Source organism: Schistocerca gregaria, chromosome 8 (genome assembly GCF_023897955.1).
Source record: "Schistocerca gregaria isolate iqSchGreg1 chromosome 8, iqSchGreg1.2, whole genome shotgun sequence".
In the NCBI taxonomy this organism is placed as follows: Eukaryota; Metazoa; Arthropoda; class Insecta; order Orthoptera; family Acrididae; genus Schistocerca; species Schistocerca gregaria.
The window spans coordinates 350,101,106-350,114,864 of NC_064927.1; positions in this window are offsets into that span (position 1 = coordinate 350,101,106).

The window sequence follows — 13,759 nt, forward strand, 5'->3', positions numbered from 1 at the left end:
CCCTCAGAGCACACCATATTCCAGTCTCGTCACAGGCACAGGCATATCCTACTGTGTCCCATCAAAACCAGATCCACCTGTGAAAGCCGTCACACCATGTAGCAGCCCTACTGTAATTTTCCACAGCCTTTTATGTGGGCATGACTAACAACCAGGTTTTCCACCAGAAAAAATGATCTATCCAAATTATGAACAAAAGCCAGTGACAGCAAACAATGTCAAGTACAACACATTCAACTTCAATGCCTGCTTCACAACCTGTGTTATATGGATGTTCCTCACTCGACATAAGCTTCTCTGAACTGTGTGGATGACAACTGTCTTTACAACACATCCTCTGATCCCATATTCCTCCTGTCCCACATCCAACTCAACTCACTCACTCCCCCCCCCCCCCCCCCCCTCTCTCTCTCTCTCTCTCTCTCTCTCTCTCTCTCTCTCTCTCTCTCTCTCTCTCTCTCCCCCCCCCCCCCAAATACTACTCCCTCCGCTGCCTATTACAGAATGAGCTTCTCTCTCTCTCTCTCTCTCTCTCTCTCTCTCTCTCTCTCTCTCTCTCTCCCCCCCCCTCCCCCCCCCCCCCAAATACTACTCCCTCCGCTGCCTATTACAGAATGAGCTTACTGACACCAGATTCCAATCCTGTTCACTTGCTGCCTATCCTTTAATAAGCCTCCGATTCATAAGAGAAATTGTGCAGTATAATTACTTTATTGTCCCCTTTGCACTGATGTACTGGACTGTCACTTTTCCAGGAAAACACCTAATTCACTTACTTTAGAATACTATATTGGCCATTTGACTATTTCATCCTCAAGTTAACTACAGATTTTGTACTTAGCCTTGCACTACTAACAAGGTGAAAAGATATCTTTCAATAGCCTCAGAACTGACGAACTGTCTCACGACAAAAGGACTGATGGCCACAAAGTTTAGTACCTAAGAAACTAATCGCCGCCACACATAATATATGCATGGTGAATTCTGACTAGAGCATTATGAGTACCAATTTTAGACACTAGTCACGACTCTACAGGATCTCCAGACACTTGAGTTATCCCTTCATACTTGATAAAGACATCAATCACAATCACAATCACATCTGAAACGCCACAATGTGAAATAAGCAAGCCGCTGTAAAAACATATTGGTATATGGGTCATTCCACATCAAATTAACAAATGAAACCATCGTTTTCAACCTTACCCTCTTGGATTTAAATGAAATTAAGTATGCCCTATAGTACTCATAAATGGTACCACAAATTAATTTTTTCACATTTTTCTGATAAAAAGTTACCGAATAATGGACTTTCAAAAACTGAAAGAATGACAAATTTTTGACTCACGGAAGAGTGTTGTTTTCTTTATAACTCGTGTTCTAATTAAGCTGGAACAATAAAATTTACTTCATTGGAAAGCTCTTTTAAATAGCTTTTATATGATACCTAACATCATTAGTTTAATATATATTGTTTATAAAAACAACATTGTTGAATTTCTCAAATTTTGAAAAACTGTATTTTTTAAATTCTCAAAAAATTTATGTGTGAAAGATACACTTTACATCTACATATTCTGAAAGTTTCAACTTGGGATGAGCATGGGATCACTATCAGAAGCAACTTTATGTTTACCACGATTCTCCGAAATCACAGTCAGATGGGTGAATTTCTATTATTTTGCTACACATGGAAATATTACAGTGTTAGATTTTGTTACATGGTCCACAAATTGTACTTTTGAAATGAATAACTGCTTATTAAACTTTAGTGCTACCTATTTATTAAAAGCTGTAAAACAACTGGAAAAAAAAGAAAAAAGGAAGCAATCTCTCATTTTAAAGATTAACAGTATTTTATCTCTGGTTAATATTGTCAGAAATTTTCACCTATTGTTGAAAGTGACTGTCACATTCTTTTGTAGTGAGGCAGCTGTAGTGGAATTATGTGAGTAACTCTGAAATGTGTTTTGAATCTAGCTGAAAGGTACTTTTGTACAAACTTCACAAGTCTGTAAGTTTGTATGCCTACAACCAGTTAATGTTTGCATACTATTAACATAATGAAATATTTTTTTACAGGAAGTGAAAGAATAGAGAAGTAATATTGTGTAGTATTGAATAAAGGAAGCTGGGAAATTCAACTCCAAAATTTTTTTAAAATTAGTTTGTTCACTTGAGAAATATAAACTGCCTCAAATTTCAGCTTTGTGCTGTAATCCATTTAATGAAAAGGGTCACAATAACCACAAGAAAAACTTACAGCCTGTTTCATAACCTTTCTTAACTTTAAATAAAAAATTGTGTGACAACTGCTATAAAAAAAATTGCAGGAGTAGAAATTTTTGATACGTCTAGCACAGACAATGATCTACTGCATTCTGTGGTGAAACAAGAAAGTGAAAAGGTTTGTGATAGTGACGTGCAAGACATTGCAGCAAGGGAGGCCTTAGAAAGGTTGAATGCTTCTTTGCAGTCCATTGGTAAATCACCAATTAAGAAGAAACGACTGTGTGAAGTAAAATATCCTAAGGAAAAATTAATTAAATTAACTTCAACAATTCAAACAAAGGTATTATTGCTTCCTTCCGAAAAAGAAGAGGAGGTACATGATCATGCAGAATCTGAGATGATCAGTCAGCTAAAAGATAAATTTTGTACATGTACATCTCAAACAGATGGAAATTCTTACCATTTTACCTAAAAGCTGGAGTGGTAAGAAGCTTCAAGATGAATTTAACGTAACAAATTACATGGCTCAAAGAGAAAAAGATGTGGCAAAGGCCAAGGGAATTTTGTCTTCACCTAACCCAAAACCTGGCAAGACTCTTGATCAAACAACTGCTGATTTTGTTAGAAACTTTTATTTTTCTGATGAGATAAGCAGGGCAATGCCTGGGAAAAAAGATTTTGTGCTTTTGAGAGATAACTGCAAGTACAAAAACGGCTAGTTTTAAGTAATTTCAAATTAATTTAGGCGAACTTTAAAGACAACCATGTAGAGCTCACATTTGGTTTTTGAAGTTTGCAGACCTACGTCCCAAAAATTGTGTTTTAGCTGGAAGTAGTGGTACAAATAGAATGTGTGTGTGGTGTTTTAGCTGGAAGTAGTGGTACAAATAGAATATGTGTGTGTGTGTGTGTGTGTGTGTGTGTGTGTGTGTGTGTGTGTGTGTGTGTGTGTGTGTGTACTACCCATCAAAACTTCAAACTCATGCTGACTGCATGTAACATTCCTCAGCTGACAAAGGATGAAGATAATCTTACAAAGACTGCATGGCAAGAGTTGTGTCATTTTGGTGAACGTAAATTCTGCCCTGGCTCAGAAACATTTAAGACATATTTACAAGATTTGTTGAATACTAATGATATTGATAATATAACTTATCAGCAATGGGTTTCTGTTGATCTCTAGAAACAATCATAAAATGATCTGACAACTTTATTGTTTTTTTGATAAATTAAAATTGCTTACACAACATTCATTTGTAGCATGGCAACAATCAGCCTTCCAAAAAGAGACTGAGAAATGAACTTAAAGAAGGCGAGGTCTTAGCGATCTGTGACTTTTCTGAGAATTACTCCTTTGTCATCCAGGACGAAGTTCAAGGCTATCACTGGACAAATATGCAAGCAACAGTTCATCCCATTGTTGCTTATTACAAGGATGGGAATGAACTCGAGCTCACAAGTCTTGTAATCATATCAGAATGCCTAGCACACGACACTGTTGCTGTGCATTTTTTCCAATCATACTTGATGGACTTCCTGACTGTTAAATTCAGTAGAAAACCAAGAAAAACATATTATTTCTCTGATGGAGCAGCAGCTCATTATAAAAATAGGAAGAACTTTACCAACCTGTGCCATCATGAAGAAGATTTCCACACTGAAGCTGAATGGCATTTTTCAGCCACCTTGCATAGAAAGAGAGCAAGTCTGCAACGGCCATACACTGATCAAATAAAGACACCAAAACAACTTAATATGTTTGTCACGGATAACATAGAAGGAATGAACTTCAAGTATGCCACTAAAGAAGATCATAAAAATGAAGAAATGAAACTTATGGAGAGATTTGAGAAATACTGCAAAATTGAAGGACACAAAAATTTCACACTTTTATTCCTTTTAGCAAGGACAAAATAATAGCAAAAGTGTATTCGAACTCTGATGATAGTAATATATTAAAAACAAAGATTCCAAGACTTACCAAGCGGGAAAGCGCCGGCAGACAGGCACAATGAACAAAACACACAAACACACACACAGAATTACTAGCTTTCGCAACCGATGGTTGCTTCTTCAGGAAGGAGAGGGAAAGACGAAAGGATGTGGGTTTTAAGGGAGAGGGTAAGGAGTCATTCCAATCCCGGGAGTGGAAAGACTTCCCTTAGGGGAAAATAAAGGACAGGTGTACACTCTCGCACGCGCGCATGCACGCACACATTTAAAGGCTTAGGCTTAAATGAGAAGAAGTTTATTTGATTAAACAAGATTAATGTAGCTGAAAATATGATGAATAGGGAGAATCATATAAGAGGGGGTATTTGAGGGATTTGGATATAATTTCCCCATCAGAAGTAGTCGTTAATTTACTATTATTTGGTTTAAGAGACCATTGCTTACTTTCAGTCATCTGATGAATTTCAAGGTGTACTAATTTGTTTAGTTATTTTAGATTGACACTCTAATGTTATTTATTTTAACTAACTCCTTAAATTATCTTAGATAATCACTTAATAAATAAATTTACTGAAGTTCTTTCAATTACAATTGGTATAAATCTGTGGTTTGCTCCACAGATTTCTGAGCATTGTCCAAAGAATAATCCAGGTCGATTTATTGTAAATGTTCCTTGATTTAATCGACCTGGTGTTGCATCAATTTGAACTCCTAATGCAGGAACTGCTCATGAGTGTAGAACATCTGATGCTCTTGTTAATACTCGTACTTCTGTATTTATTGGTAGGATTGTTCGGTTATCTACATCTAGAAGTCGAAATCCATCATTTTCTAAGTCTTGTTCTGGTGTTATATAAGTGTCAAATTCTACGTCAATGAAGTCTGAATATTCATATCTTCAATATCATTGTCGTCCAATGGTTTTAATTGTAATTATTGCATCTACTGAATCATCAAGTAAATATAATAGTCGTAATGATGGAAGGGCAATAAAAATTAGTGTAATTGCTGGTAAAGCTGTTCAGATTGTTTCAATTAAATGTCCATGAAGTATATTTCAGTTAGCATAGGCAATAAATAATATATAACTTAAGGCATAACCTACAATTACTGTAATTAATAATAATACGACCATAGTATGATCATGAAAGAATGATAGTTGCTCCATTAATGGTGAAGCTCCATCTTGAAGGGATAAATTTGATCATGTTGCCATTTGAGTATTTTCTAATAAAAGGTCAAACCTTTATTTGTAGAGCTTAAATCTACTGCACTAATCTGCCATATTAGAATCTAGAGATTAATGGTAATTCTGAGTAACTGTGTTCTGCAGGAGGGTTATTTTGTAATTATTCTGTTGATCATCTTATGTTAGCTCTAAATATAATTGCTCGGTTTGTAACCATTCTTTCTCATATAATTACAATGAACATAATAATTCCTACAATAGAAATTGTAGATCCAATTCTTGATACTACATTTCATGATGTATATGCGTCTGGGTAGTCTGAGTATCGTCGAGGTATTCCTGCTAATCCTAAGAAGTGTTGAGGAAAGAATGTTAAGTTTACTCCAATGAATATAATTGTAAATTGGATTTTTAATCATGTATTATTTATAGCTAATCCTGTGAATAGTGGATATCATTGAATAACACCCCCTATAATTGCAAATACTGCTCCTATAGATAATACATAATGGAAGTGGGCTACTACATAATATGTATCATGTAATACAATATCAAGTGATGAATTTGGTAATACTAATCCTGTTAATCCACCAATTGTAAATAGGAAAATAAATCCTAGAGCTCATAGTAATGGTGGATTGAACTTGAATTTAGTTCCATATAATGTAGCTAATCATCTAAATACCTTAATTCCTGTAGGTACAGCAATAATTATTGTTGCTGATGTAAAATATGCTCGTGTCGCAACATCCATTCCTACTGTAAATATATGATGTGCTCATACAATAAATCCTATTAGTCCAATTGATAATATAGCATAAATTATACCTAATGTTCCAAATGATTCAATTTTTCCTCTTTCTTGACATACAATGTGTGAAATAATTCCGAACCCTGGTAGAATTAAAATATAAACTTCTGGGTGTCTAAAGAATCAAAATAGATGTTGATATAGAATTGGGTCACCCCCTCCTGCAGGGTCAAAGAATGATGTATTTAAATTTCGGTCTGTTAATAATATAGTAGTAGCTCCTGCTAAAACTGGAAGTGAAAGAAGGAGAAGTAGGGCTGTAATAGCTACAGATCAAACAAATAAAGGTGTTTGATCTAAAGTTATACTTTCTGATCGTATATTAATTGCTGTTGTAATGAAATTTACTGCACCAAGAATAGATGATACACCTGCTAAGTGTAGTGAAAAAATAGCTAGATCTACAGATGCACCCCCATGTGCAATAGCTCCTGCTACAGGAGGGTAAACTGTTCATCCTGTACCAGCACCATTATCTACTATAGAAGATGTAAGAAGAAGGGTTAGTGAAGGTGGTAGTAATCAAAAACTTATATTATTTATTCGTGGAAATGCTATATCTGGTGCACCGATTATTAATGGAACAAGTCAATTACTAAATCCACCAATTATAATAGGTATTACTATAAAAAAATTATTACGAATGTGTGAGCTGTAATAATAACATTATAAATCTGGTCATCCCCAATTAGAGATCCGGGCCGACCAAGCTCAACACGAATAAGTATTCTTATTGATGTTCCTACTATTCCTGCTCATGCTCCAAATAGGAAGTATAAAGTACCAATGTCCTTATGGTTTGTTGAGAATAATCATTTTTGCGGTAAGATGGCTGAATTTTAGGTGGTAGACTGTAAATCTACTTATGAGATGTTTTCTCTCTTACCATATTTAGGTCTTATATTCAATTATGATTCTAGACTGCAATTCTTGAGGTGTAAAATTTTACTAAGGCCTAAAAGATCATTCTTTTAATTATAACTTTGAAGGTTATTAGTTTGATTAACTTAAGTCCTTAGTATAATGAAATTAAGGTTGATGTTGAAATCAATCATATTGTTGAAATTATTACTGTTATAGGAAGAATGATTCTAGATTTTTGAGACTTTATCTTTATAGATCATGAATTTTCTGTGTATGATATAATTAGGGCTGAGAATCTAATACGTATGTAATAGTAGAGTGTAATTGTAGTTAATACAACTAGAATAGTTATGATAGTTGTTATATTGTTTTCTATTAACGATTGTATTACAATTCATTTTGGTAAAAATCCAAGGAATGGTGGTAGGCCACCTAAAGATAATAAAGATAAAAATATTATGAATTTAATTTCGGTTTTTATATTTCTGGCTGAATAAATTTGGTTTATGAAAAATAAATTTATTTGCTTAAATAATAAAACTATAATTAATCTTAATAGTGAGTAAATAATAAAGTATAGTTCTCAGATGTTTTCTCTAACTGTTAATGATCTAATTATTCACCCTAAGTGTCTAATTGACGAATATGCTAGAAGTTGTCGTAGGGATGTTTGATTTAAACCTCCTATTGCCCCAATAATAATTCTTAAGATAATAATTGTTCAAATGAAAGTTCTTAATTGAATACAATAGGATAAGACCATTATTGGGGCAATTTTTTGTCATGTTATCAATGTTAAACAATTATTTCATCTTGAGGCTCCTATTACTTCTGGGAATCAGAAATGGAAAGGTGCAGCTCCAATCTTTAATAATAATCTAGATCTAATTGTTATTGGTGGGATAAATTCTGTTTCCCATCCCATTGGATATTTTATTTGAATCAGCAAAATTGAAAATAATAGTATTGTCGATGCCATTGCTTGGACAATAAAATATTTAATTGATGATTCGTTTATTATTATATTTTTATTTCTTGTTAGGAGCAGAATAAATGAAAGTAAGTTGATCTCAAGTCCTATTCAAACCCCAAATCAGGAATTTGATGAAATGGACAGGATCGTTCCTATCATTAATGTTGATAGGAAGAGAAGTTTTGTAGAGTTGTTGGTCATTAAAAAGGATAGGATTGATACCTCTATAAATGGGGTATGAACCCATTAGCTTAATTAGCTTACCTTTTTACATTAAGGTGTATGATGCACGTTAGTTTTTGATACTAAAGGAGGTAGTTTAATTCTATCTTATGTAATTTTAATGAAGGTAATTTTATTTACTTTATTTACCCTATCAAGGTAACCCTTTAATCAGGCACTTCATTTAATTAATATATAAATTGAAAGTTTTTTAAATTCTTTTATGTATTTTTTGTTTATTTAGGATTAATTTATCCTGCTCCTTTTAATATATATATATATATATATATATATATATATATATATATATATATATATATATATATATATATATATATACAAAATAAAGAATTTATATTAAAATATTACATTTAACTAAATTTAATTACATATAAGTTTATTTTATTATTATTAAATGATTATAGCTACTTATGTTTTTAGCTTAAAATGGGTTATTATAATATAATATATATAATATGTAATTTAATATTTAATATTATTATAATTGGATATAATAAATAAAATAATTAACTTTAAATATAAAATATTATATTAATATAAATATTTATATTAATTATAATATAATTGGATAATTTATCTATAATTAGATTGTTTAATTAATAGATATATAAGTTAACCTAATATAAAAAAGAATTCATATTAATAACATATTATATTAAATTACATAATTGTATAAAATATATTTATTATATTATTTAATCTTTCTTTATTTATTTATTAGTGAAAAGAAAGATTAAATAAGAAAGAATATAATACATTTATTGCTATACATGTTCCATATTAATCTTTAATTATATATAATATAGAAGTAGTTGTGGTCATACGGGGGTGAATTTCTTTTTTTTGTTAATGTTTGTGGTTTTTTTCTTTAAATATTTGAATCTTTTATTTTTTCTTAGTTTAATTACTTTTTCTTTGTATTATATGTAAGTTTTGTTAGACTAAATGTTCTTTTTGCAGTAATTTGATTTAATTATCAAGTGATTTTGGATTTAGCAATTGATTTAGTATCGGCATAATTCGTGCCAGCACCCGCGGTTATACAATTGATACAAGTGAATATTATTGGTTAAAACAGTTGTTTATATTATTAGGGTTAAAATATAAATTTGTAAGGTGAAATGTTAAAATTTATTTGTGGCTCTTTTTATGAATCTGTGAAATTTAAATAATAAACTAGGATTAGATACCCTATTATTTTAAATGTTAATTATATTTACCAGGGTACTATTAGTTAAGGTCTTTAAACCCAAAGAATTTGGCGGTATCTCATTCCATTCAGAGGAACCTACCCCCTGATTGATAATACACGATTTACTCTACTTAATTTATTTGTTTGTATATCTCCGTTATCAGAGAATCTTTTTAGAGTTATAATTCTCAAGATTTATAATTATAAAATATTTCAGGTCAAGGTGCAGCTTATAGTTAAGAGGAGGTGGGTTACAATAGATTTTTGTTTATAACGGATTTGATGGTGAAATACTGTTAATGAAGGTGGATTTGATAGTAATTTAATTTATTTAACTGATATTGGCTCTGAGATGTGTACACATCGCCCGTCGCTCTCATTATTGATTATTCTATTTTATTTTAAAGTAGCTTCAATTTAGATGAGATAAGTCGTAACATAGTAGATGTACTGGAAAGTGTATCTAGGAAGAGGTTCAAGATATAACTTATTAGTAAAGTGTTTCACTTACACTGAAAATTTTTCTGTGCAAATCAGGATATCTTTATTATTTATTTTATTATATTTATTTTTTGTTTATTTAATTATTTAATATAAATAATTTTATTGGATTTTGTCTTAGTATATTTTATAGAATTGATTTTTTAAATTATAGTGTATTGGTAATGTAAGTGTTTTATGAAATATTATTTTAAATTTTTTTAAGTAGATTTTATTTATTGTACCTTTTGTATCAGGGTTTATCAAAATGTTAGTATTTATTTTACTTGTCTCGATTTGGGTTGATTTATAAATAATTTATAGTTAATGTATCAATTATTATTAAATTATTTATAGAAATGAGATGTTAATCGTTTCCCAAGATATCTAGTTTCTTAAGAAAAAATTTAATTTTTTAAATATAAACTTATTTATTCTTTAAGGGATAAGCTTTGAAGTTAATAACCTATAATTTATTTTATAAAAATATAATAGTAAGCTTTAAACCAGCTATCTGAGATTACGTTTTAGTCCTTTGCCTTTAAATATGTCTGCTTGTGTATGTGTGTGTGTGTGTGTGTGTGTGAGCGCGAGTGTACACCTGTCCTTTTTTTTCCCCAAATGGAAGTCTTTCCGCTCCCGTGATTGGAATGACTCCTTACCCTCTCCCTTAAAACCCACATCCTTTCGTCTTTCCCTCTCCTTCCTGAAGAAGCAACCATCGGTTGTGAAAGCTAGTAATTCTGTGTGTGTGTTTGTGTGTTTTGTTCATTGTACCTGTCTGCCGGCGCTTTCCCGCTTGGTAAGTCTTGGAATCTTTGTTTTTAATATATTTTTCCCATGTGGAAGTTTCTTTCTATTTTATTTACATCGTCATTAATCTGATGATAGTAAAATTGAACTGGTGACAGTTTCTGACAGTGATACAATACTGTTAAAAGACATAAAAAGGTATGTTGCTTGTGATTATAATGGACAATGGTGGTTAACCTGTGTACTTGGAGAGAAAAAAAAAAAGTCAGGAGGATGAAATCACAGTTAGTTTCTTACATCCACATCGATCGTCACAATCTTTTACATTTCCGAAACATCCAGACATTCTTTCCATAAGCAGTAGGAAAGTAGTGGCAATCGTGAACCCTCAAACTGCTACAGGGCGAACATGTAAGTTATCCAGTGCAGAAATGTTGATGTTCGAAGTATGAAGAAGTGCACTAATAGGACGCCTATTTGTAAATAATAGTAATTACTAACTGAATTTAGGTCTGATCTCACAGGGTGTATACGAACTGCGACAACCAGGAGATCCGGGAATTTTTTCATCTGGGAGAAAACCAGGAAAAACTCGGGATTTTTTTAGAATTCTGGGAATTTTTCATTGTTTTAGTTTCCAGTTAAATTTTTGTAATTTTGACTGGTAATAACCGATACTCTACCAAAGGATATTACTGTACCCCGCTACTGCATAAAACAAACGAGAGAAAAAAATGAAAATAACTTAAATTGCAAAGGAAATGCGCCGTACACAACGACAAACAGTGCTCACTCAAACATCTGCCAACTGCAAAATGTGTCAAAGGCTTTAGGAAGACTATGTAATGCTTCATAACAACAAATTGCCTCCAATGAGCGTGAAGTCACAACTGTTTATGTTAGATTCGTTTTAGCAGTTTCGAGCAGACTCATGCGCATACGCAGTTGAGTCGCGTTTGAGTAGTAGATTCTCCCTTCTGGCTACAGGAATGTGGCTGTTGGCTCTGTAAGCAGTCACAGCAAGCAACTACATTCTACCGGGAACGGGTGGCGCCAAATTCATACTCTTGAGGGGAAAAAAAAAAAAAACTTGTTTTACAAAGAGCCTAGCATCCAGCGCACATTTGTCTATTGATTATTCATATGACTTTGAAACGCTTCCCTGTTGGTTTTTGAACCCATTTTAAGTTTATTTCTGAATGACTCATAAGTTGATTTTTGAATGCATGCATAGCGTACGTGATGTGTGTGTCAGGAGAATCCTCGTTGCATGTAGAAATACACTTTCCGCAGACAATAGGGGACTGGGCTATAAGAGTATAGCAGAGTAAAACAGAATGGATGAATGCCAATCGCTGTCTGATTATGTGATTGGTTGGGTTTGCGAATGATCAGCGTTGCTGTAAGTACTAGCTAAATCCATAGATTCAGACTACCAGAATGGAAATAAACGACTGACACGAGTAACAGGTGAGAAAGATTACTTATTATCTTCTCGGTGTATACAAGTAAAAGAAATTTTGACAGAAAATTTTTGGCCAGATCGCTACAGTAGTAAGGAGCAACAGTACAGCAGCAGCCAATTAAGTTCTATTCTGGAAGTAACGTGAAAAACATGTTGCACGAACACGTAATAACGCCTAACTGGAAAATAACCGCGGGATAACTAAACCTGAGATTCTGGCAGGTTTAGTGAAGTTAATCAGCGAACAAAGTTTGACAATGGCAGGAATAGCTACAGAATTGGTGATGACAAGATTGTTTGTCAGGACGATGAAGGAGAAGAAACGGGTATATCACACAAATTATGGAAGGTTAAGACGATTCCAAATTTATATAAAAATTTTGTAATACTTCTTTCGATCTCATGCTTGAGAAACTGGTGCGTATGAATGAAATGTGAAACTATTTCCTAAAATAAAGCTTTTTCCTTGTAGTAGGCCTAATAGGCATTTGATATTGGTACTTCGTGAATTATATTCTGTCGTGTTATAAAAAAGACCATTTGTGCCAAAACAGTCTCTCTTATTTGGTGTATGTTACAAAACTGCTGCCATATTAGAAAGGCCTATTTTGTTTTATCTAGCAGACAGTGACAAAATAGACGTAATCAGATCGAGAAACCACACCAGCCTTGGGTAGTATTTGTAACAGCTTTTTCAGTTTTAGAGAACGACATTTCGATTGTTCATGTAGCAATGCGTTTGATGAACTTTGATGAGGTAACAGACTCTTTCGCAGAAACAAAAGCACACCATTGTAAAGCTGTAGCAAGATTGCGGAGAAAAAATGTTAGGAGCTAAGGATTGAAGCAATGTGTAATATATTGCTTATCTCTTGTCTTTATTGGTTTTATGTATCCTATATTTAATTTTATGTCACACAAAACAGCAAGTTAATAGCTAATAGGCAATAAAGAGTTCAAATTTTCTGAGGAGTTGTTCTTCAGATTACAAATTTGCAAATAATCCCGTCTGCTATTAATTAGAAAGAAACTTCCACATGGGAAAAATAACACACACACACACACACACACACACACACACACACACACACACACACACACACACACACACACAGAATTTCTAGCTTTCGCAACCGACGGTTGCTTCTTCAGGAAAGAGGGAAGGAGAGGGAAAGAGGGAAGGAGAGGGAAAGACGGAAGGATGTAGGTTTTAAGGGAGAGGGTGAGGAGTCATTCTAATCCCGGGATCAGAACAACTTACCTTAGGGGGAAAAAAGAGCAGGTATACACTCGTGCACACACACGCACATCTGCACATACACAGACACAAGCAGACATTTGTAAAGGCAAAGAGTTCGAGCAGAGATGTCAGTCAAGGCGGAAGTACAGAGGCAAAGAAGTTGTTGAAAGACAGGTGAGGTATGAGCGGCGGCAACTTGAAATTAGCGGAGGTTGAGGCGTGGCGGATATCGAGAAGAGAGGATATACTGAAGGGCAAGTTCCCATCTCCGGAGTTCGGATAGGTTGGTGTTGGTGGGAAGTATCCAGATAACCCGGACGGTGTAACACTGTGCCAAGATGTGCTGGCCGTGCACCAAGGCATG